This window comes from Paralichthys olivaceus, chromosome 7 (assembly GCF_024713975.1).
Source record: "Paralichthys olivaceus isolate ysfri-2021 chromosome 7, ASM2471397v2, whole genome shotgun sequence".
Lineage (NCBI taxonomy): Eukaryota > Metazoa > Chordata > Actinopteri > Pleuronectiformes > Paralichthyidae > Paralichthys > Paralichthys olivaceus.
In genome coordinates this window covers 18,763,935-18,789,057 of record NC_091099.1, presented here as the reverse complement: position 1 = coordinate 18,789,057, position 25,123 = coordinate 18,763,935, and the positions used below count along the sequence as shown (strand labels likewise).

Here is a 25,123-nt window from a genome sequence, read left to right as displayed (position 1 = left end):
CTCAACACTATATTTCCTTTAGTTCAGGTACTGCACGTTTTTTCGGAGGCACAGTTATTACGCAGATACGCCGCTAACTTAAATAAGTATACATGGTAATCTTGAACATGTGAGGATGTCTAGTGTGATTTATTTATATTTTCTAATCGCGTGTTCCTGTTTGGGAGGGGAAACAAACAAACACCAGGCTTTGCAACACAATACAGTGATTTACACCAAAAACTGGAATGGTCAAAAAGCAAATCCAGAAATGCACGTCAAGGAAACGATGTTTATAACACATGAAAAAAGCTCCTGCTCATCATGGCTCCCTCCGTAATGCTATGACACTAAACCACCACCAGGAGGCAGCATCGAGGAGGACAGCCCTGCTCCACTTCATCTCTGAGGGAAAGTAACCGGATAAACAACTGGGTGGAGTTAAATCGATCACTTAACTGAATTGACTTTAGTTCAGCTATAACCCAGACAAACAATCAAAACGTAGAAGTTTTTTTAATGAATATAATAATGTGGGGAGAGTTGACAAACACACACTTGGTTTGAAAGACCATAATAATAATCAGCATCATAATAATGTTTGTTGCAACATTAAACAAACGTTTTTATTATAAATATACAAAATATGTGTCGCAATTTGAAGATGAGTAAAAGTATCTCCTGCTCATCAAGGGGGCCTGGACACTGCTTTGACACTGAACCGCCAGCAGGGGGGAGAACAGACGAGGACAATCCTTCTCCACTTCCCCCATGAAGGAGACTTTTTACTTGAGTGCAAATATTAAGCTATTAACCCAATAATATACATACACCTAATCTATTTGTGTATGAGAATATCCGCTGGGATTGTTTATAATCGCAAACGCACTTCTGTGAGGGTTAACATGGCTGAAAAACAAGTGTTTCTGGGCTTCAACTTTAGACTGAAACTGTCCTTTAAACAAATATGTCGCGACTTCAAGAAGACTTGGTAAAAATATAAACCTGCTCATGAATCCCTCGACAATGCTATGACAGTGAACCACCACCAGAGGGAGGAATAAACAATGAGAGGCCTGCTACACTTCCTCTTTCAAAAGTAAAATCAAAGTTTCTAAATTAGACCCATTTCCAGTATAAACAAATATAACATATGAACACACCCACACCGTTTCTACAGCTTAAGGAATGCTGCAACGCTGCAACGCTGCAACTTCAACTGTTACGTTAGCTAACATGAACAGAGACAGAGTGATGGAACTAAAAGGACATTTGCTGCAGATGTTGTCAGGTAATTGTGCAACGCCCCATTGAACAGACATTAACACGAGATGAAAGGACTCACCTGCAGGTCTGTTGAAGAAGGAAAACACTCCTCGTTGTTCAAAGTGTTGTGTCCTAATAACGGGGAAATGAATCCATAAACAGCGTCCAGGGTTAGCAGCGGTCCACCTGGTCGTGACCTGTCAGGACGGCGCCGGATCCGTAGCGACAAACAAAATGGCCGCTGGCGTCAAAGTTGCGAAAAGAGTGTTTTTCCTTCGTTCAAACGCTGTCGCAACTAGCGCCCCTAGTGGTTGGAGTAAGTAACGTCGGGTAACTACGGACCCTCGACTCCAAGGTGCTATATTTACGATTAGCCTGTTTAGTTCTGCTTTATACCACCAGTAATCGCTCATTTGTACCGCTGAAGTAGCCTCCAATAACAACCTGCCTTTGTGACTAGATTTGGATTCATTACGTCAATGGTTTCTTTTTCTAACTTTTGTTAATGCGTCGTTTAAATGTAGCTTCTGAAAAACCAAGGGCAAGTTAGTGTTGTTACATAATTATTAGCCCTTTAGCGTAAGCGTACAACCAACAACTATCGTTGTCTGAAAAATATATCCATTATGTGTTAATTGTTGAGTCTTTAAAACTGTGAAAATTCCCACCAGTTCCTGACCCTGGTGTCTGACAGTTACAAACCCGATAATAATGTAATGATTATAATGTAGTAAAGAGAGAGAGACTAATACATACTCACCTGAGAATAGCTGGTACCAGAGAATCATTGGCATTTTTGTTTAAACAATGTGCACATTTTTTAGTTTCAGGTGCCTGGTGAAATTAGTGAAGCTGTCATGTAGTGTATATGAGGGTCAATAGAGGCCGGACAACAAATGTTTTCCTCAGGCCCTGGAGGTTCATTTAGCCGTGGATCAGGGTTTCAATCAGGTTATTATTGGGAGTATGAAAGCTAGGATGAGGTTCAGGTTAATGAGGGGAAACGCATTGAAGGGGAACAGACTTTAACATAAGAATTATAAATGATTGGCTCGTTGATTTCATACTTTTACTTAAGCTACACACTGTTGCATTCCATAACACTGTCCTAACCACACTAAGTATATGTTAAAATCCCATGGCGCTGAGCCGGAGATGATTAAAGATTTTCAACAATGGAAGCACAGATTTCAAAAGTATGAGCTACAATGTTGTTTGCAATGGTCACTCACGGTCTATACCATGATCACCTGTTAAAACGAATAATATTTCTATAGTTTTAATGGAGGTCCTATAAGATTATGTGTTAAAGAGAGGGATGTAGTAACCCGGTCACAATAACTGGGAATAGACTATTTACTCATTAAAAAATAAAGATAATAATATGTAAAAATGAGGGGTGTCTGGTGCTGTGTGTGTATTTTGACCTGGTCATAAGCCTGTAGTAACGGTACATGCTTTGCACTCTGTGTTTGTGGTGTGTGACACAAACTGTAATTTCACATACGTTGATATTAGAAGCCCCTTCACTTGTTGTGAAGCTTCGCTGGGATAATGCAGGTGCTTTGGGTGCTCAGCAGATAAGCGATGGCGTGCCAGGTGTTAAGGCTGCCTGGGCTGACACATTAGACAGGGATTTGCTCCTGCCAGAATGTCAAGCCAATGAAGCTCATAGAGGTAGGCTTGGATCACTGTCAGGGACAGGTAAGTACGCAGATAAGGGGATTACACCATGTTTGCGCCGAGTAATCTCAAATGAATCCTGCCAGCCTCTGTTTCATCCTCACCTGAAAAGCCCAAATTTTCTCTCTTCTCAACCCAAGAAACACACAACGTGGACAGAGTTCAATTCACAAGATGATCCCTTTAACTTGGCTTAAAAAGCATTTGAGTGCACGTTGGGTTATGGTCATTTAACAACTGTGACAGTAATAATATCCTCTAATTCTCTGAGGCACCTGATTACTTTGGTATTTCCCCTTTATCTCCAGCGCTGTCCACTCAAGCGGTGTCTGCGGATTTGTAGTGGGGTGTGGTGTCTCATTGCAAGGCTTATACCTGACCTGTGGAAAAAAAAGAGGTTTCTGTGAGAGCAGTCGATGTCCCTTTGGGCTGTAGCTCACCCCGCTGATAGGCAGAGGGATGAAAAGAGAGTGTAACAGATGACCTAGCTGTTTCTACCATCCAGCACAGGCTGCTGGGTAGCCCACATAATAACATGCCATTCAAAAGGGGCTCAATGGGAAGTAGTCTTCAACGTGCTACCTCCCCCCTGAATCATCGATAACACAGCTCGGAAAAAAGAAACAGAAAAATCACTGTTATACTCAGGTCATGATCTTAACTAATGTAAAACCATGTGGAGCAGCTCATACAGCAATGAAGACTGTTTTGGGTTGGGGAAATGAAAGCTTGTCAGCTAAGTCTGTAGACTTTGTATGTGCCAACTAGGCTGATCCAGCTTAGACCACACGCTGCAGCTTTTTCCCCATAATCACACTTTTACAGACCTTGTCAAGGACACGCAACCTCTTTGAGTTACTGATCAGTGACTCAATTGGGAATGGCTATGCTGCACACATTTTGTGTACACGTGTTGTATATTTGTTTTCCCACATTTAAGTGTAGCAGGATGTGCACAGGCCATTGTGTAATCTGGGCGGCATCACATCAGCCTGGTTAAGGGCATTTATAGACACTGAGAGTCCCTCTGCTCCCTCTCAGAGTGGGGCCACCTGGACAATAGAGGATGAGCTGGGCAAACTGTGATTAGATTGTGTTATGAGCAGGGAGAGGAAAACAATGACATTTTTCTTGGGCAAAGTGACAGCTGAACCAGTGCAAGAGGACATCTGATAAGAGAAGACAAATGTAGCTCATGGTGCCTTTTAGTTTCCTCTTAAAAAATTAAAGTGAAAGACACAATGTTTTCTCTTAATTTGACTCTTTGGTGCCAAACAGCCATATATGTGTATAAGATAAAGTATATCTAAGCACATATCTGTTATACATTCCACACTCAACTAGCATCTCTGAATATCAACCCTCAGATTGAAATGTTCTTTCTCTGACATACACATGCAGAAAGACACACATGCTTGGAGACTGTTCACACCAGCCCACTCACTGCTGCCACACTGCTATTCCCAGTTTGTGGTTATTCCCAGACTGAGTCAGAGTGGCACCATAAGCCTGTCTGTCCATTTCATACTAAACCTGATGTCTCCTTGTCACACATGATGGAGGATCTGAGCTCTGTATCCAGAAGCCATATAGCTAAATTCTTCACACGTCTCTCCCTTTCCGTCATACTGACAGCTATAGACGTGGGTCAGGGAGGCAGTCATCATGTGTATAGTCTATATAACCTCCCTCTGGAATCTTTCTTCACACCTCCATCATTCACCCATGACAGTGTCCGTGAACTGCACCATTATGTATTTCTGCATGTTTAGATTCGCCGCTACAGAATCTGTCAACTTTCACCAAATTTGCAAAAGCAAAAGCACAAGAATGTGGAGAAAAATTATTCTGATTCCAGCAGAAATCATTTACATTCCCTGTCTCAACACCTGCATTAAAAATGAATGCAGTGATGGCACAATTATGCATTTTTGAATCAAAGCCAAGATTAACTGTTGTTAAGTTATTTACAAAATGGCATATGATTAACACAACTTCATCTGTGAAGGTCATATGAGAGGAATTAATGCATGAAGTCTGCATAAGCCAGCCGTATAGTGAAGAATTACTAAATACCTCCAAGACGTTAGCTCCACTTGAACTCTTACTCATACTTTATGCAATATTCATATATGTCTTCTTCTGCAGTAACTGCAGTGGTGATGCTCATATATGTGTGTGCCCTCAACAAGCATTTGCTTATCTTACCTACAATTCCTTATTGTATTGGGGGATATGCTCATAACTAATTCAAAACTGCATCTGTGAAAATATCCATCATTTTCCTGATCACAGTGGGTCCTGTTACTATGAAGATATTCACACCATGTAGCATAAATGTCTGGGGCAAGGACACACCATTAGTCCAGTATGATATAATATGATACAGTGTCACTGAAATCAGAACAATTCTTAATATCTGTCATTTACAAAGTTGTTTATTCAGCTATTTGTTGGTTATAGCACTGTTCTGCCAGAATATATCACCCTTTTTTCAAGATATGTTTGGGCCTTTTTGCCTTTGACAGTGCGAGCGTGAAATGGGGAGAGAGAATAGGAGATGACACACATCGAAGGGCCGGGTCGGAGCCGAGCTTGAGCGAGCCGGCGCCCCAGATGATTTTGTCTTTGAGGTACACACACTACACACACTGTAGTCTATATTAAAATGTATAATTTACATCCTGTCGATCCTGTTGGCAACACATCATTAGTCACCCAATTTAGTGTTTATAAGCACTGAAGAAAGATAGGTTATAACTTACTGTAAATTAGTTATAAGCAGATTCGATATGTTCATTAGTATATTTGACAACAACAATACAGTAAAACACAAAGAAGTTCAAATTGTTGACACATCACATCAACATATGAACTGGCCTTAAAGCTGATTACAGCCACATTATTATGTGTGAGAAACCATTTGTTATGTATACATGTAGACTCTACTCTCAAATGCTAAATAGTGACACGTTTTACCTTCCCCTTTGTTAATGAGGTTGAGTTGATGAAACAATATAATTTACCACCTACAGAGGGCAGTGTAACCACATGACATTAGACTGAACTCTGAACCTTGAATCTGATATGACTGCTACATCAATTATAGACAACTTAAATGCTGTATCATAAGTTAAGTTGTATTATGTGTTGATAGTCAACCATTTTAGTGCCTGGGCCAGCTGAGGGACACTATATGATGAATGGTACCGTTTGACACTGGCATGATAACAGATCATCACTATTCAAGCAACATAAAGACGAGCTGCGGGAAGGTATGGGGATGCATTGATCAAAATGTCATCACAGTCAGCTTATCTGGTAGAGGACAAACTGAACTTCTATTCTACTTTAGTGAGTTTGGAGAGCTTGACTTGGCCTTTCCTGGCTACCGACATCCCCTGGGCCAGCATGTTCCAAGAATCAGCAGCCTCATTACTCTTTAGACAAACAGCTTTGGACACATTGAACTCAGACCCAAAACAACCTGGCTCTACCCGCGCCACTTTCCACTCCCCCAGCTCTATTTGTGATTGGGGAGTGTTTGTCTCTCTCGCTCTATTTCTGAGTGTCTGTTTGCCTGACACTTGTCTGGCTTGGCCTACTTTTTCCTTGATCTCATCAGTCAATGTGAAGACCTGTGAAGGCCATCTCCCCATCTTGCTCCGGGAATCCTTGCCAACTCTGAGCCTGTGTCAGCAGTTAGGGACTGACTCACACCCAAACCATCTCCAGTCGCCGCTCCGGGGGCCCACCGGGCAACGGCAGCACATCTCTCCAAACAGACAGCCTCATTTGCATGCCCATAAATCACTAACAAAACTGACACTCAAGCCACACAACAAGACATGACACAGAGTCATAAACTCAGGCTGCCAAATTGCAGTGGTATCTGATATGAGGCTCTGAGGAAAAAAACATGAGCTTTCCACACCATCTCTCACGTGATGATGGAGCCAATCAAGCTTGACTTGTACTTGCACACATATGGAACATATTGGAAATCAAAGAAACTCTTAGCCTCTCTCCATATATCAGTCAAGAATCTGTAAAATTCTGAAAAAGAAAAACCGCACACATGGCTCAATTCAAAGGCTGTTAAATTAACACACACAGCAGTGAATTATTGTTACACCATTTTCAACTTAACTAGATTTAAGAGCTGCAGAATTATACTTCTTGTGATTAACGATTCAGCAGCCAAAGTACAATGAGCGCACCAACAATTTGTGTTATTATGACTGCTAATAGAGCTCTTGTAAGGACAAAGTCAAATGGGGGCTCACTGAAATATAAATGAATAAGGGGCAGTTGCTTTTGAAAATATTTTAATGTCCTCAAGTTCCCTTTCACTTTTACACAAATCTGTGTTCATTTGCATGAAGTACAAACAGATTATTTATGTTTTATGTAGTTGTTTAATCTGCAGAAAAAGTGCAATTACATTCAGTGGCTTAAAATATGACAAATGTGTTGCACGCAGAGCTCACTGACAGATGAGTTATAGTTATTGTTCCTTGGTAGACTTTTTGATAAATTACGAAAAATAAAACCTTAATGTTAAAGGCAAAGTCAAGTTTATTATAATAAGCATTGTATTGTGCATCATCATAACACCCAGACAATAAAACAATGTTAAAAATGACAAAGTGGATGCAGTGATAATGCTATTAATTTACATAATAATCAGCCTAAAGTCTTAAAGGTCCAGTGTGTAAGATTTAGGTGAAAGGGAACTATTGGCAGAAATTGAATGCAGAATAATCCTCATGATGTTTTCACTGGTTAAATCCATCTAAATTGTATGAATTGTAGTTTTCTTTATCCCAGAAAAGGCCCTTTATATTCAAATACTTTATAGGGGACCCTCTCTACGGAGGCCACCATGTTTTTTACAATAGTCCGGACTGGACAAACTAAACACCTTTTGAGTTTTTATGACAATTAAAGGCTGAGGTAGCCTTTATTTTTCATGTTTGGAAGGAGAGAGTGAGGTGAGGGGTGTTCAGCTGTAACATGCAACTTCAACACTAGATATCACAAAATTCTACACACTGTACCTTTAAGTCAGCAAAGAAAGAAAAGAGTACTCAACTGCCACCCCAGTGTCATGTTTGTGAATGGAAACTATGGTGGTGCTACTCGAAAGAAAAATATAAGTAAAAACTCAACAGCAATGTGTCTTAGTCTGGATAACTGACACACTGCTCTGTCAGCAGTTTTCACTGTGCATCCTCTCAAAGGCATATGCTGTAAACTGTCCACAGTGATGGCTGTTGATTATCCTGGGTAAACACGGGATTGTTTCAGGACAGACACATGCTCTGGGCTATTTTCAAATGCCATTATTTTTTCAAAATTTGTTGTTTGCACCTGCACTGAAATGGCTGTAGCTGCTTGGGCGGTGATGTCCTCTGCATTGTTTGTGGGAAGGTGTGGTTTCAGACATGAGGAGGAATTTACAGTCTACAATTACACACAAGTGACACGTGAGTAAACCTTGTTATTTAGGAAATTCTGATATATTTGTAGTAGTAATACACTGTTTTTAGGAACTTCACTTACATAAAATAGGGCATCTTTTTGGTTCCTGGTGTGTCACTGTGGTAGAAATAATATTGATTAATGACTGTAGTATTTCTACAGCCCTGCACCTCTGCAGGTCATTTTCACAGAGGACGTTTTGACATGTCAAAGCTGCCGTACATAATTACAGTTATAATGGCTGGATTCCATTTAGCTCCTTTGGATTCTTGGTGCTTGTGTTATGGAAGTTGGCTCGCTGCCATGCTGTCTTGACTTGGAAGGACCTGTGAATACAACAGAGCCATTGTTGGTGTTATTTTTAACACTTGTGCTCTTCATACTGTGACAACTCAAAATGTCTGGAGTGAGATAATTCTTATTAGGTTATTTGGGAGTTCAACAGCACGTAGGAAGAGTATTTCTAGCTCCATGTATCTTACATGCACAGTATAATGTAATACAATCATACAGTGTCACTGAAATCAATACTAGTCAGAATATCTGCTTTTACAGACTTGTAGTCACCCATTTGTTAGTTGTGGTGCTGTTCTGTCAGACTATACTGTCTATATTTAAAGATATTTTGGGGCCCTATTGCCTTTGTTGTGAGGACAGTGCAAGTGTGAAGTGAAGAGAAAGAGAGAATGGGGGAGGACACGCATCAAAAGGCCGAGTCGGAGGCAGAGGCATTGTTGGTGTTGTTCTTTACACTTGTGATTTACATACTGTGATGAGTCAAAATGTCTGGGGAGAGATAAGTCTTATTGTATTGAATGATGAAGAAAAATGTTCTGTGTGGATGTCTGATGAAGACAGGTGAATTTCTAGTCAGTTGTTGACAATGATGAATAACTCCACGAGCCTCAGTTGTCCCTTCTTGAATATCTTACAGTCAAACCAAATATCTTGAAGTACAATAGAGGCATGTGTGTATTACCAATCACTGTAAGCCATGTCAAAATGTCCATTACCCTCATGACATACAGACTCTCAAGGTTCATGTTATCACAAGACACAAGATGGCAGCTAATACACAAAACAACAATATCTAATCCTTCAGTCCTCTCAGGTCAACCATCTGAGAAACAAATTCAGATCAATAAAAATATATCAACACACAATTTTAAAAGGTAAGCGTGTGCATAAGACAAATTCCCTGACATTGGGCTATTCAGTATTCACCTCATCAGTATATGTAGGGTAGTATTCCTAAATTGTCTGCATGTAAAAGTATATGTATTTTAGATAATTAAATTAAATAATATTTTAGATTACAGAGTCCTTTTAAAGTTTACCTTACTTGATCTTACTGTGATTCAACAAGTTGGCAGACTTGTTATTTGAGGATTTGAATCACATGGCATTGTGGGTTTCTTTTTCCTGAACCAGAGTCAACTCCACTTCTTTGGTACGGTGTAAAATGAAACACCTAAGCGGCTGTGATTGTTCTGTATTTTTCTTATTTTGCCCGGAGCAACCCAGGAACCGAGGCTAGTCTCGTGTTGGAACCGGACCACACTTCGCGGGCCGCTCCCATCGCCCGCGGACATATCCCTGTGCGTCGACGAGGAGGAGACCTCCCCTCCCTCCCTCCTCCTCATCTCTCCCTGTTACCATACCCGCCGCTTGTTGTCTCCACACAGCGGGGCTTTAGCCGGGCAGAGAGAGCGTGGAGTGGGAGGGGAGTATATCCATGTAGCCGTCGGATCTCCTCCAGTGTGTGCCTCGCTCGATCCCTCCTCCTCCTCCTCCTCCCTGGGTACAGCCTCCTGCTTTTTCTTACATGACAGTCAGAGCCTGAGTCGGATCCCACAGGTGTGTCCATGCAAACTGAGACACACATACACACACACACACACCTGGAGATGACCATGTGACTCGGCACCTGGGCGTGGAGAAAGTCCCTGGCACCGTAAACCGGTCTCTATTGTTGAGGACTTGTCCGTATCGCGTTTCCAACAAGGATTTGACAATCCGGTCCTGACCAAGTGGAGCGTGTCGTCCCTCCGGGATAGTGCCTTTTCCGGACTCCCTCACAGGACGTGTTGAGGAGAGTAAAATGTGAACTTGCTCTCGGACTTGTATTTTTTTTTAATCACTTCTCCAGGGGACGTGTTTCTTCAGAATCTGGACTCAACTAACTCCTATCTTCGCCCTCGTTTCTTCCAAGGTGAGTTTTTAGGAAAAAGCTGGTGCATCCCTCTAAAGTGGGACCGGGACTATTTCCTCCCGCGTTTAACCGTGCCATCAATTTCAAACCCCGGTAAATACGAGCATCAAGTTTGATAGCCTATTTTACGCCCCGCCGACATGGCACGGGAGCGGAAACCCTTCACAGGAACGCCGTTACTCACCCTCAAATAACACCGCTTATATGTCACTGGTTTATTCATCTGTTTACTAGTCCGAAGTATTGCAGCTGTTTCCCCACACGTGTCCTGGAAGTGAACTGTGAACCGAGATCATAGAATGCTCACGTGAAAAGATTTGATCCTTCTTAGAGGTGTTGCACAATTCAATCTACAGCGATGTCGCTGTGCAGAAACGATGAAATGCATGTCTGTAACTCCTCGTAGTTGTAGTCATGTGCCTGAATGCTTGCGAACTTGCTATAAACTCCACCGTCATGCTCTTTCCCAAGCCAAGCATTTCATCCGAGCAGCACCGCAGCCACAGCATCTGCCCCGCCGCCCCACAAGGAGCCGCCTGTCCCCCTCTGCTGATCCAATTTCAGTGAGGAATGGGCATGTGAACTGTGTTCCTCACCTCTGGACACTAGATTGTACATCAACAGCTGAGAAGACGGGAGTAGTAGCGGGCTTTGCTTCCTGTTTGTTTGTCTCCCCCCCTCTTCTTCCCTCTCTCTGTCTTGTCTCTCTTGTTGAGAACAAGAAGACAGAAGCACTATTCATGCCCCTGTTGAATCCCCTGTGTAGTTCTGTCACTGTGTAGCCCTCAGTCCCTGGCTCTCAACAAGCCACTGTATTGCCTTGTTATCCAGCTGAATCATCCTTTTATTTGCAGCCTGCTGCCATCTTCCGCCCCCCTCGTGCTCAGACCTACTGTACTTAGGATGCTCCATCTCCTAGGGATTACGCTCATTGAATAACATTATACAAACAGACCCAGAGTGGGAATGGATTAGTGCAGGCAGGGGGCACGTTGAGGCAGGAAAAGCAACTGCTGGAGGTAGTGGTGGTAGCTGGAAGGGGGTTAGAGCAGGGGTTCAGCCTCCAGTCTCCTGCCTGTGCAGGGATGGTATACCAGCAGATGCCATCTGCTCACATTGACACACACATACAAGGAACTTGAAAAACTATCTGCTTCCTTGCCCTCTTTCCACCATCTCTTTTTCCTCTCTCTCGCTCTCCCTGCCCCACAATGCTTCATTCAGGGTTTATCTATTCCACTCTGAATAAATAGAGACACCTTATCTGCGTGCAGGAGAGCGGTGATAAATGTTTTCCCCTGTTCCCTGCAAGGGTGAAAAGACAAGCGTTCCACACTTCTTCATCATAGATGCTCTTTTCAGGGCAAGCGAATAGGAAACGTTTCTTATTCAGGTCATGTGAGGCAGAATTCTAAAAAAACAATCCCAAAAAAGCCAACTTCAAGCTCATACCCTACAATACAAATGAACATGAAAAAAAACAAACAAAGTAGGCATTTCCACAAGTCCCCCTTTTTCTTATTTTTTTTAGTAATGGGCCGCTGCGTCTGCAAATTAAACTTTGTGGTGAGAGTATTTTCGGATCCAGTAAAACAGCCTCTGACCAACTGAGAAACGGAGGTAGCAAATTATTGGCCAGTGAGTTCTCGACTGTTAAGCTCCTACATGTTTTGGGAAAGCCAGAGTTCATCCTGTCCTTTACAGTTCCACAGTTTCCTCAGATAGTTTAAAACCGTGTCGTCTCCTGGAAGCTAGCACCGCATTTCATAGAGTATTGAGGTCAAATAAATTTGAACCCATCCTCAGTCTCTTTTGTTTCCTTGCATTGGATTACTGACTTCTGTCATTTTCATTTTGAAAATAAAACCATAATCCTCCTAAGCAACAAGCAATCCCATGCCTCCGTCTGTAGCGTCCAAACAGAAAACGGCTCTAAACTAACTGATACATTTATTGTGTATATGCTGTTGGTTAGTGCGTCAAATAACAAGTTACTCTCCTTTTTTCCTGTTCTTTTTAAAAACAGGATCCCATGTAAATCATTAAAAAATATTTCCGCCTGACAAATGTGCCGTCACTTTAATAAGCACAGCGTATGCCACTCATTGGCTTCCCCTTCTGTGGAATGGAATTTGTAAACTTATTGGTCATAAAATAGGGAGGGAGCACATGAGAAAGATCCATATGCATTACCTTGTTACTCTTGCTTATCTAAGGTACACAAACGCGTCAGGGAAATGTGGGCTGATGCATGAAGGGCGTGTCAGCTTGGCATAAGACGGCTGAAGAATCTGGGGAATAGAGATTCCCTCCAGATTGGAGATAGGCTTGTCTTTTCATGTCTGAGGATTATACTATGATGAAAGGACGTCATGCCGAGGTAGATTTCTGATCTTATCTCCGCTGGGTTTTTCAGCTGCCACCTGTGCCCTTGGACTTCATGGCCTTGTCCTGAACTATCCCTTCAACAGCTTTCTGTTCTTTGCCACACCCTCTTGCCCCAATGTGATGTTTGTACTTCACAGACTAAACCCTCACCACTCAACACTTTTCCCCCTCTCTTTTGTGCTTGAGATGGGAGATAACAAAGCTGATGTATGACAGACCCACGAGGTGTTATCATGCTAATTCTGATGCTTACTCCCCCAGCAGCAGGATGTGAGCTGGGCTCTGTGGCAGAAGATAGCAGCTTGGCAGTGCTTCTCTCCTGCCATCAACCCACCACCTCATGCAGCTTTCAGTTCAGCACAATCCAGGGTTTTATCTTGGTCTGTCTGCAGGCTCCCAAGTCAAGCACTTCAGCACCAGACATTTTGGTCAAGTTCAGCTCAGCAGGGTGTACTTTTACCTCTAAAACAACATTGACATTTTCTCAACCCACACTGTCTTTCATCCCATGTGCGTGACCGACACCACAGTGCTCTCAACCCATCGCAGCTTAGTTTCTTTTCCACGCTGCTGCCAACTCATGCGGCTGCTGCCTACACTTCTTTTCTTACACCCTCATCTCTACCTTTAACCAATTTTACCATTCCCCACACTCTGTGCTTGTAGCATGAGTAATAGGAACATGATGAATATTGTAAACATGCTCACTCTCCTGAAAGAGATAAATGATTCACATGAGGAGGCAGCTGCCTTAATTGCTTGGTTGATAGGTTATGGGCAAGGTATTCTGCACAAGAACGGAGACATCCTCATATTAAAAATAGTAGAGAGGGAGACTGTTGATGTTATACAAGTTCTACAGAGGTAGGCGGTTGTGTTTGGGGAAAAAAGAGGTATCCCAGAGGAAACCATGATCTTCATCGCTGTACAAAAGGCATTTTGGGAACAACAGTGGTGTTGGCTGTCAGCAGCCTTGAGGTTGCATAGCTGAGGACTGAACACCAGTGATGGATACACAATACAGACATCTGCCTCAGTTTGCCTCCTCTCACTCACTTCCCTGTGGCAGCTGAACTGACAGGCCGACACAGACACACAGTATTGCAGAGGCTTTTGATACTTCCTGCTTACTGTCAACAAGCCTGCATACTCAGACCACTGGCAAAAGTTCACACCCAGCCAGGCATTTCAACCTAGCACCAAGGAAATGTATTATCAATGGTAAGAGTGAGGGGCCACCTTCATTCCCAACCTGGCAAATCTAAGTCATATGTTTTCCTCCTCAGACTTGTATTGCCAGGAGAAAAGAGAACAGGAATCAAATGTATTCTGTCTGGCACATTGATTTCAAAATACCATCCATTGAAACACTTAAGGAAGTTGGTCATGCCTGCTTTAGTCAGTGCAATGAAACGGGCTATGTTAAGTCTAGTTCCCTTGTTTTATGATGAAAAGATGCTTTGCAGATCTCTCTGACTTCAATATATTGAAGATGAGTCAATGTTTCATTTCTTGACCCTCCAGGTTAACCAGAACAGGGCCAGTGTGCATTGAGACCAGTCAGGGGAGTGTCGGTGACTCCAGAATTTTAGACCCTCGGAAACATTAGGGAGTTGGATGACTGGGCAACTGGGTGAGCAATAGTGGCAAGTGGATTACAAAAAGAAGTTGCAGTTCACCTTTTCTTTTTCCCCCATGTAGTGTTCAGTTTTGAATGGGATTGATTAGAACTGCAGACGAGAGACGCAGTAACATTAAGACTAGTGCATTGATGGAATGTCTATTGGGGGTGGCGTGACGGCAGCATAATATGTGCTGTGCCTAGGCAGCAGCTACAGAGACAAAGCCATGAAGCAGCTTTTCCTTTTTCAGGAGCTCTGACTTCAGGTGGTGAATATTGTCATTTAACCATGAGAAAGCAAGTATACGGTCCATATACACAGCCATAATAAGAGTTTTCAGTTCAAGTGTAAATCATAAAACAACATTATTGATTAAACAGAAAACCTTAAACAACATCATCCAACTGTTGGTAGATGAATACTGTGAAAAAGAGAAGACTAATAAAAGTCCTTAACACAGACTGAATAAAAATAAAATAGATTTCAGCTTATCACTTGTAGAAACCACAATCAGCAGGGTTGGATGGTGATTCCATCTGGGGAGATTTTTTGGGAATATATGGATCTTGATGTAAAAAAAACATTGACATAGACATATTTATAGTTATTATATTTACATTTGTACAATTACCTCTTTTTTCCAGTTTCTACAGTTGAAGCATGTGGAGCATTTGTAGGATTTCTTGGCCTCTGAGATATGGACTCTATTAAATGCTATTCTAGTTGCACCTGTATTTATATATTGTCACTTTTTGTTCTTGAGTAAGAGTTGCTCTATGTTGAGTGCCATTCAGTCCTAGCCAGGGAACCAGAGGGTTCGAGACATTTCACAGTTAATCCTCAAGCCGACCAATTTACTCCTGCCAAGATCATTTTTAATTATCACCTCTGCTTTACAGTTAATTTGATGCCCACTTGATTTATGTTAATTCTGTAGTTGCCATTGAGTATTAGTCCTCTTCTTCACTTTTTTTTTTTTTGTGTGTGCACACGATTAATTATGAAGTACTGAATGTGAGCCTCAGCCAGGACTGGTGGGCGACAGATGCATGAAGGGTCAGTGCACTGGCAACAGCTGGAGATGAAGGTCACACCAACCTGAGAGAGTAAAGGGGGAGATAAAGAGGCAAACCAAGGAAGACAGAGGGTTGGTCTTTGCAAGTGTAACTTTATGGAAGAGATGAATGATTCTGTGGATCTTGGAAGTAACTTGCTTGCAAAGTGAAAGTCAGAACAGAATTAATAGAAATAGATGGTTCTTAAAAAATACAAATTCTTTGTTGGCATGAATGACTAATGACGCTATAATTTCCATATTGCTAGAGATACCTGTTTATGTATTTATACATACAGGGAAGTATTTCTGGAGAGCCTACCTACCACATAAGTGTTTGTGTTATAGTGCAGCATTTTTGTAATTTTAAGTAGTATAAATTCTTAGATTATAATAAAAATATGGTATAAAGTAAGGTATGTTGCATTTGAACCGTTTTAATTAGACTTTGTTCGTTTTTTTGGGATAATATTATTATTATTTCATACATTGAAAATTATGTTTTAATAACATTTAAAATCAACGTTATAAATTTGGTTGACAGAATGTGGTCTAAAATAGCAATAGCAGTATTAGATCTTGAAGAAACACATGCTGTCCTTATTATCGCTGGCATCTGCCGAATTCTACTGGCAGCTGGAAGTGGACACGGGGGTGGCAGCTCTGCTGGAGGTTGCAGTGTCTGTCTCTTGGTTGTCTGTTTCAATCAAAATTCAAAGTCAAGGCAAATTCTCATGGTGGAACGATGTGCTTGTCCGTAAAGCTGGCAGGCCTCCTTTTGAAACTCAGTCGTCGTTTGTCATGATGTGTTTCAAATTAAATCTAATGTTAACTGAGTGAAATTAAATTATGAAGCAGAGTTCACATGCGACTGACTCTCAGGAGCATGTTACACTAACACAGGCATATGTGTATTCACCTCTTCCACAGTGCCCAAATCAAGCTGTGATAAGGCAGTATACAGGTGGGGTTGTGTTCCAGTATTATAGTTCCCCAAAAAATCATATTATGAAAATGAAATAATTTCTCTGTCAGTATCATGTTCTTGTGTCGGGTAAATGAGATGGGTATCGTGGCCTTTCAGTGGCCTATGATCCAAGAGGGACCTATTAAAATCCGCTCATACAGGAATTGTTAAAGTTACTGAGAATCTAGTTAAATGCCACATAGTCTGTTGCTTCTCTTCTGTACACTGACTGACTGTTTTACTGTGGCAGTAGTCTCGGTAGCAGTAATAACACTGCCAGAGATATGGCCTTAACCTTAGCGGCTGACATTTTGACCGCTGGTCTCTAAAATTTAAGGTTGCTAAAGCACAAGGTGGGATTTTCTATGGTAACAGTAATGTTTTTGAAGATAAGTTAAAGTTTTTTATTGATACCCAAGGGAGAAGGGGCCGCCCAGTGCAAGTGCAGAGACGACTCAGCTGAGATAAAAGTGAAGTAGAAAAATAGCAGAAAAACTAATAAAACCTACGATAAAGACAGCAAGTGTAGACGGCAAAAATGCAATAACACAGTGAAAATAATTTAGTCTGGTGTTGAGTTTTGTCATGTTTTGTTGTGTTCTTTTTTTGGAAAGCAGACTCATGGAGGTTTTTGTATGACTAAGGACTTTACCTTTGCAACGACCTTGTTTAGTTGGGGCATTGTGGTGGGCTTGAGGCAGACTCCTACTGGAGTGGACCAACAATGACTTTGTTTTGATCTACAGGAATGTGCGCTATGTCTTATCAGCCCACCATGACCTTAGTACCAGAACTGAGTGGAAGTGCCCACTGCTCCTGTGTTTATAACTTCCTGTTTATGTTAACACTTCTGAACATACCCTCTAGTTCCCTTTATCAGCAAAACGGAGACTGTCTTCATCCGTACTCTTGTGCTCCTTAACTTTTTTTTGTTGAATCTGTTTTTCTGCTCTCTTCTTTGTCTTTTCTTACTCAGTGTGTCTGTAGTCTATGTGGATATTAATCCCAGTGCTTCAAACTTGCCTCGGGCTCGGAGCTGTCTTCTGAAATGCAGATCTGTGGAGGTGTCATCATAGCTCTATGTCTTAGGTGCCTGTGCTTGCCCCCCAGCCTCACTCTCCTATTCACGCTGCCGTGATGACATGCATTATTTCTCACTGACTCATCTGGGCGGCCTTAAAGCTGCCAAGATTAAGTTTCCTCTCTTAACTTTTTTTTTTGTGTAAAGAAGAAATTTGTGAGATATTTTTATGCTGGTGTCTGCAAATTATAGAGATGTTGTGTCTACATTTTTTTCTACCCCCTCCCTTCTTACCCTAATCTGTGTACAGCCTTGTACAGCCATGTGATGGTCATGTAGATAATGTACTTTTCTTGCACAATTTATTTATGTCCTGTGACACCCTGTTTCCCAGTATTCCTCTTTTTCACAGATCTGTGTTTACAGTTGCTCCACACTGGGGTTTCCAGCCTTTAACTAAAGCAAATGACAGTCCTGGGAGAATATGACATCAGAGTCGCAGCCACATGCCCTGTAAGAATGCCCAAATATTTACAAGCCACCATAACACATGCTAAAGCCTCCCATTTGTTCAGGTTGTAAGTTTTTGAACTCAGCCCTGTGGTCGCCTCTTTCCACTGTAGCTACGTCTATTCTACGTCTGAGCTGATCCCACGTCATTGATTCCTCAGTGGAGCAGGGCTCTTTAATTACAGTCATTAGGTGGAGTAGATCTGCTGCCGGGGTTAGAGAACCTTATTAGCAAGACCATGTCTCTTTGCTTACAACATAGTGAACGAGCTAATGTTGCTTGCCAGTGTGCATTCTCTGACAACAAGCTGCAGTTACAATGTTTACCAAAAAAACCCGCTGCCAAATTGGATCCCCGAATCACACAAGCCTCACCAGGAGACATTCTCCCCTCTACTTTCATCCCATTTCAATTGGATGTGGAGAAGTGTGCAGCATTCCAATAACAGATTGAAGCAAAGTGGGGTGTAAGAGGCCGTGTCAGTGTGGCGTCACTTGTTTCCTGGTGAACTGGTGCTGACTGGCAGCATGACCAAGCCTGTGAAGCCATCTATCCACCACTCCAGAACTCCATTAAGATTTTTCTGCAACCTTCCCTGTTGTGATCTACAATACACTTCCAGTGACATGTCTCTCCTCCCCCTCTTCCTCCTCTTCCTCTCTTATATGGTGTCATAATTTTGAGCCAGATTCTGCTCTTCCAGTCCGTGTGTTAGTCTGTTGTCAAGATGTCATCATGTAGTCCTCTGTGTTTTGCTTGTTTAATTAGTCATATGGAGTTGGTCTTTGGGTAATGGAAAACATTAACTCCCATGTTAGTCCCACTAGGTTCTTAAGTGTCTCTACACCTTCTGACTTGAAATCAAAACATGATCCCCCTTGAGCAGCCTGCTTAAACAAGGCATCTGTTCTGCACTTTGAAAAATAATAAAATAACTTATAATCAACCCAAGCGAGATTATTTAATATGTTGTAATACCAAGTAAAAAGTAAAAAAAAAAATTCAGTCCTGGGAAGCTGATTGTACTGGATTTTAGTGATTTGTTGTTTCATTAATGTTGAGAGTTGTGTGGGGGGATATGAAAAAAAGACGATGTCATCCCATCCAGTTCCTTATTCTGAGGAAGTGTTGAATGGTTTGTTGGTTAGAATTGCTTTCAGGTGCCACAGCCTCGTGAATACAGTCATACCTTTGTCTAATGGCACGCATCTCATGTCAGCAGGTGTTGATCTTAGCAAGGTAACCTAAGCTAAGCGAGGTCCTGTATTTCAGTGCATTATTAGCTGCAGCAGACCACCCGTGGAGCTCAGACAAATAAAAATCCCATTTCCTCTCTTTCCATCTGTGGTATAAAGAGCTGGGGATTGTGCTGTTGTCTGATTGCCAGTGAAAAAGCCACTCAATGTGCGAGTAGTTAAAGCCCTCTCAGCGCAATGAGGGTGAGGCCTTCCCTCTGTATGCATCACCCCAGCCAGCGTGATCGATTCACTGCTTCGCCCACCGGAAATAATTCAAACCTCGACCAGGGCAACCTGCTTCCCCTCAGCTTCACTTCCTCACAGACACATACACAAACGAATACAGTACACACTAATGTATAAATGTACAGTGAGTCCACACACACATTTCTGTCTTTCACCCTAAGGGAGCTGGACAACCCGGGCATGCATCCATGAATTCCTCATAACACAATCTGTTGGCTGATCAATAATTCAATTCTATCTCTGAGCAAGCATGTCTGGATGTAATCACACCTACACCTCCCTCAGTCTTCTCTTAACAAGGTGGGTGTTGAGTCCTTGAGCTGGGCTCGGCTTACGTCCGTGTGTGTCGTTGTGTGTGCTGATTAGTTGGCTTCAGTTAGTTCTCAGGCAGTACTTGTTCTCGTCCATGGTTGTGTATCCACTTTATCTGTGCATGTGTGCGCACACATGAAAGCCCTTGCCCGTTGTGGATTACAGTGTTCATTATTTGAGCTGTGTACATCTCCTGTGTCTTTGTGTCCACAGTGGTGTGTGGATGTGAATGTGTCCATCTCCCGTGTCTTTGTGTCCACAGTGGTGTGTGAATGTGTCCATCTACAGCGTGTGTGTGTATGTGCGCGTGTGTGTGCGAGAGCTTATGCGTGATCTGTCTCCCTGCAGGCAGTGAGATGAATCAAAGGCATGGATCTCATTAAAAGGTATAGAGCCTGTGGAGAGGTCAGTGGCTAAGTTCTCTGATTAGTGGGCTCTAGTGGGCTGCCTGGTTGCTGTGCCTGGCTGCTGTGGAGAGGTGGGGGGTCCCCTCATCTACATGCCCCTCATCCCTCTCTAGCCCACACCTGAAGGATGCCAACACTCTTTCTCACCTCAAGCTTCAGCTTCATCTGAAGGAGTCAAGGACAACACACTGGGGCACAGTTTTAACCCCAGTCATCTTTGTCTATCCCCCTCTATCTACTACGGCTATCTATCACATCCTAACGGGCTGCCTACATCCAGTTTTGTTTTTATTCCTATTTGAGTGTTTTATCAAAGGCCGCATTCAGTTTCCATCCCAGTGACAGCTTCTCTCTCTGGATATCAAGCTGCACCAATAGCACGACGAGCAGCTTTCTGGGTTGTTAGTATCTCGTTCCAGGGCCCGGACTCCTATCAAAGCCAGCGACCGTGAACCTGCGATGACTTTCAGCCAAGGGTGAAATGTGTGTATGACTGTTGAGTTAGGGAGACAGGACACTTCTGAAGGTTGCCTGGCTTTGGACAGTTTCTCCTTTTTCGTCTGAATGGTCTTTTTCTTTACCCTCGCTGTCTCATCCCCTGTGTGCCTCTCAGTTTAATGCCCTTTCAGATAAAACATAGCCTGTAAACTTCCTCTTTGTTTCTCCCACTCCTTCTCTTGCTGATAACCATGGTATCTAAAAGTTGGCCCTGGCAGCACTCCCCCGTCTATTCACCATCCCCCCCAACCTCACTCCAACCCCTCACCTCCCTTTCCTCTCTCATACTGTGGTAGTGCATTGTATGTAATCAGTAGATGGGGGGAAATGGTGTTTCAGTTATTTATTTATTTTTTCTATTTTCCTTTTATTTTCTGCGCCCATCGGAGGAGAAGGGTGGCAGGAGCGGTTGGAGAGGACTGGCCCGTATCTGCTGACTGTCACTTCCATTAAGTGCACTGTCTTCAGCCACCTTCCCTATATACCCATACCTGGCTCTCAATAAGCCAAGGTCCCCTTTTGTGTAATGTCCACCCTTTTTAATCCACAGGCCCTTCAACCCACAGATATCTTGTAGTAGTTTCAGACGGGAGGACTTGGTTCAATTTTTAGGTGAATTGTATATTTACACACACTCACTACAAGTTGAACACTTCCATTAATCAAATTTTTATTGAAATTCGAGCTGTTCGAATCCACTGAATAGCCTTAAATTGTAATTTACCCAAGGTGGTAAAAAATGTTTAGGTCACCAAAACCTGGAAAGTCATGTGAATTATTTTTCAGAGATTAAGAGTTAAATGAACTTCCTCCTTTCCTACAGTGACAGAAGTTGATGCAAACAACTCCCACAGGAGCTCCAAGGTTTGGTGATGACTTACAAAACTTGTACAAAAGCAGCATTGGAACAAACTGTTGCTGTAATCTGTGATGCATTATTACTACATCACTGTACTGCAGGAGATGGTACTGTAGAGTGCTCATCGGAATGTTGAGTACAGAGGTTGTGTTAGACATCCTCTCAAGTCTCATCATTTTGACGAACAAGGATGTAAAAATGTATAGTCTATCATAACCGTCATTTTGATTTTCATTTGATGGGATCTAGCCTTTTTAACATTATTTAATTTTCCAAAACAATTCGGTAACAATCAATGTAAAGAATAAACCTACAGATTATGCATTGATAAGGGCACAGAGAGTAAAGATGAACAAAGACACTGATTGTGCAGTAACTGCCTACACCACTCAAATCACAATGATTCATTTTTGCCTGTAGTGAGGACACTCAAACACCAAAGAGAAAGGAGTCGATACACAATTAACATATGAACAAACATTTAGCCGAAATTTAATTGAACTCAATAATTTGCTGGAGCCTATCTGAGCTCAAACATTCCTTCTGGTCTGATTGATTGGAACTGGACTCTCACTTTTTATAAAGACAGATTTTTCCAGAGGCTAATGTCATTAGGTTTTGTTCCTTATACTGGGACAGATGACTTGCGTCCATTTTAATATTTTTCTGAAGGCAGGGCCCATGTTCTCACTTAAGCCAAAGTTTTCAAGTTATGGAACATTTCTTCTGGGAAATTGACCAGAGCAGGATTTCTCAATCCTGCATGCGCTCACATCAGTAAATTCCACAGCATGAGCTTTCCTGCTCGGTGGTCATCATGTGGTTTTTGACAGCATTGCGTGTGAATTACTTACCTATCGCCCTTTGTTCTTTAATCTGTCAAAATGATGGAATGGCCTTCAGAGTTATTGTTGAAAAGAAAGAAAATCAGTGAATGGTGGAAAATATTCAGTTAAAAGAAAAAGGTAAGTTACTACTGAGGACAGATGGGTTTGTGGGAATGTTGGCAACACCAATGAGACAAACTTTCCAAACGATTTGCATTGTAGAAAGAAAGAAAGAAGTGAATTTGGCTTCTGAGATTTTGGCATCAATGTCTTCTGTCCTCTAAGAGCAGAGAAGGATGAAATCATAGTAGTCCACACACTACTGTAGCTCTCACTGCCTTTCTCCTCTTCCAGTCTCTATCCCTCTCAGGTTCAGTCAATTAATAAAGCTTGACATTTATTGGAGAAAACAAATAAAGGCACTTGGTTTGAGTATTGTCTCGTATACAAACCACTCTGCCAGTGTTTGTTTACACATCATTGGACGTCCTGATTCGCGGACAGCAGAGCACTGCCAAAACAGAGGCCTCAAAGGAATTCAGTGTAATGCTGTGCAAGAGATTTTTCTAAAGGGCAGTGCAGCGCCACTTGTTGTCATAGTCTGTTTAGCAGAATAATCAGTGCTTTAATTAAGAAAAGTTAGTTCAGAATATCAATTATACTTTTCCTTTATCTGTAGTCATGTCACACCAAGAAACAATTATGAGTGATTATGAGTTCGTACAGTCTCTCGCTGGTGATGATTAGTTCAGTTATGCCTATAATTCACACTTTTTCCATAAATAACTTCTCTCCCTGCCCTCTGCTCTCATTTAAAATTTCTTCTTTATACTAATGAATGGCCGTAAGCTACGCTTTCTTTTAAATCATGTTTTAAAGTTTGGAAGTCAGTCGTTGAGTGTGTTCTGTTGAAGCAGCGCAGTGTTTTTTGTTTAGGCAGCCTCAGGGGCCCACTAACATTTTCCTGCAGTCTCATCCCAGTCCAGACACGCTCCTCGCTCTGGTATGACAAACATCTCCACAGCGCTCGCTTCAACTAGAGTCGACTCTTGATGGCATACAGTCGTCTCCATGTACTTAATTCTTTCACACTTGCATACACATTCACAGTCTCTTGTCCCTGCTCTCTGTTTATCTTTGTCTCATTGTCAAAACACCATCACACAAACACTCTCTTGAGTCTCCCGTGAGTCTCCGAACACCGGGCTCTGGGGTTCCTCTTCGATGCAGGCTGGGGTAATGACATGGTTGTCGCCCACACCGCGGTCGCTGTGAAACATTGGATCCGCTTCACAACCGCACCTTTCTGTCTGCTTGTGAAGGGTGATGAAGTGTGCGTTGTTATCTGGTGTTGTGCCGTCAGCCCAGAGTCACGGTGTTATAATCCTTGATGGCAATGAAACAATGTTTTATTTTATTGTAACAGCCCTCACATTTTCACTTCTTCCCCATGTTTGTAATAATGTGTCAGGCTTGATTTTGACTCAGATATGACTCGATTTTGCTTCTCTTCCACCTGCTGCAGAGTTGTTTGCATTTTGCCAGGTGGCCCGTCCAGAGCGGGTAAAGGGTGCAGTGGAACCAATTATAGCAATGGGTTTTGTGCACAGTAAGTGTAGCATGGTGGTAGTGGGTGTGATGGGTTTTTAATGGGACTGAGCCACAGTCACAGATGTAAAGGCTTGTTGTTTTTGGTGATTGCAATGGTCAGTGTGTGATAGGTTGGCCGGCACAGCAAAAATCCACTTGAATCCATGACTGATTGTTTAGATCAAGCACCACTCAAAGGCTCGGCCACATGTTTTCCCAGGACTATTTCATATTGCTTTTGTTGCACATATTCATAGTTGATGTGAGAGTAAAATTGAGTAAAAAAATTTTTTTTTTTGCAAAATCTAAAACTAAATTAAAGGCCTGTGCTGTTGGGGTTAAGTGCCTGTGCTTCCATCTGTTACTCACATTGCTCATAAGCATTGTTTTGTAGTTATATCCAAGCACTAAGTGGAAAAAGAGAATTAAATAACCCAGAGTTTTCATTTCCCACACTCATTATTGATGTGCTGGTTGTTTGCTTATTCACAGTGGGGGTTGAAAGCAAAGACTCATCCCTTAGAAAGTATTCTCAGGATGTTATCTATTAAGTAATGAAAGTGTCCCTTCTTTCCCGTCTTGGGAGCCAGTGTGTGATCCTACGTCTGGCTAGGGGCTGTACGGTAAATGATATGGCTGGGGCCATTTACAAGATCTTTGTCTGTTCATACTTCTGGCTTTTCGTGATAGCTAAAGTGTTCTCTGCTTATTAACCATGCTGTCATATGCTCTTTTGTAAGGATGCACATTAATCTAAATGCAGGCCAGCACATTAAAATTCTTCAGAGCAGCACACATTGAACCATAAGAGGCTTGATCAGCTAAGAAATGAATGAGAGAATGCTAGTTCGCTCGTTTTTGCTTAGCTCAGTGTAGGCTATCGAAGAAGTGATTTGTATTTGTGCCCTCACTCCTGTTTGCAGTAGCCAATCTGGACAGGGAGGTTGTTATCAGAAGGC

At 42.2% G+C, this 25,123-nt stretch overlaps 1 protein-coding gene and 1 long non-coding RNA gene across 5 annotated transcripts in view; one reads left to right on the top strand and one right to left on the bottom strand.

The window, feature by feature from the left end:
- The window catches only part of LOC138410829 (uncharacterized), a 73,469-nt gene extending 71,795 nt beyond the window's left edge, over positions 1–1,674 (bottom strand). Inside the window, exon 1 of the long non-coding RNA XR_011243450.1 lies at positions 1,325–1,674. This is a non-coding gene — a long non-coding RNA (uncharacterized lncRNA). The remainder of the gene's footprint in view (positions 1–1,324) is intronic.
- Positions 1,675–10,088: 8,414 nt separating this feature from the next.
- The window catches only part of plxnb2b (plexin b2b), a 127,497-nt gene continuing 112,462 nt past the window's right edge, over positions 10,089–25,123 (top strand). Inside the window, exon 1 of one of the 4 annotated variants that reach the window (XM_069528163.1) lies at positions 10,089–10,624. The gene's annotated coding sequence lies outside the window, so the exon portion shown is untranslated. The remainder of the gene's footprint in view (positions 10,625–25,123) is intronic. The other 3 variants (XM_069528165.1, XM_020079062.2, XM_069528162.1) reach the window with 3 other exon arrangements.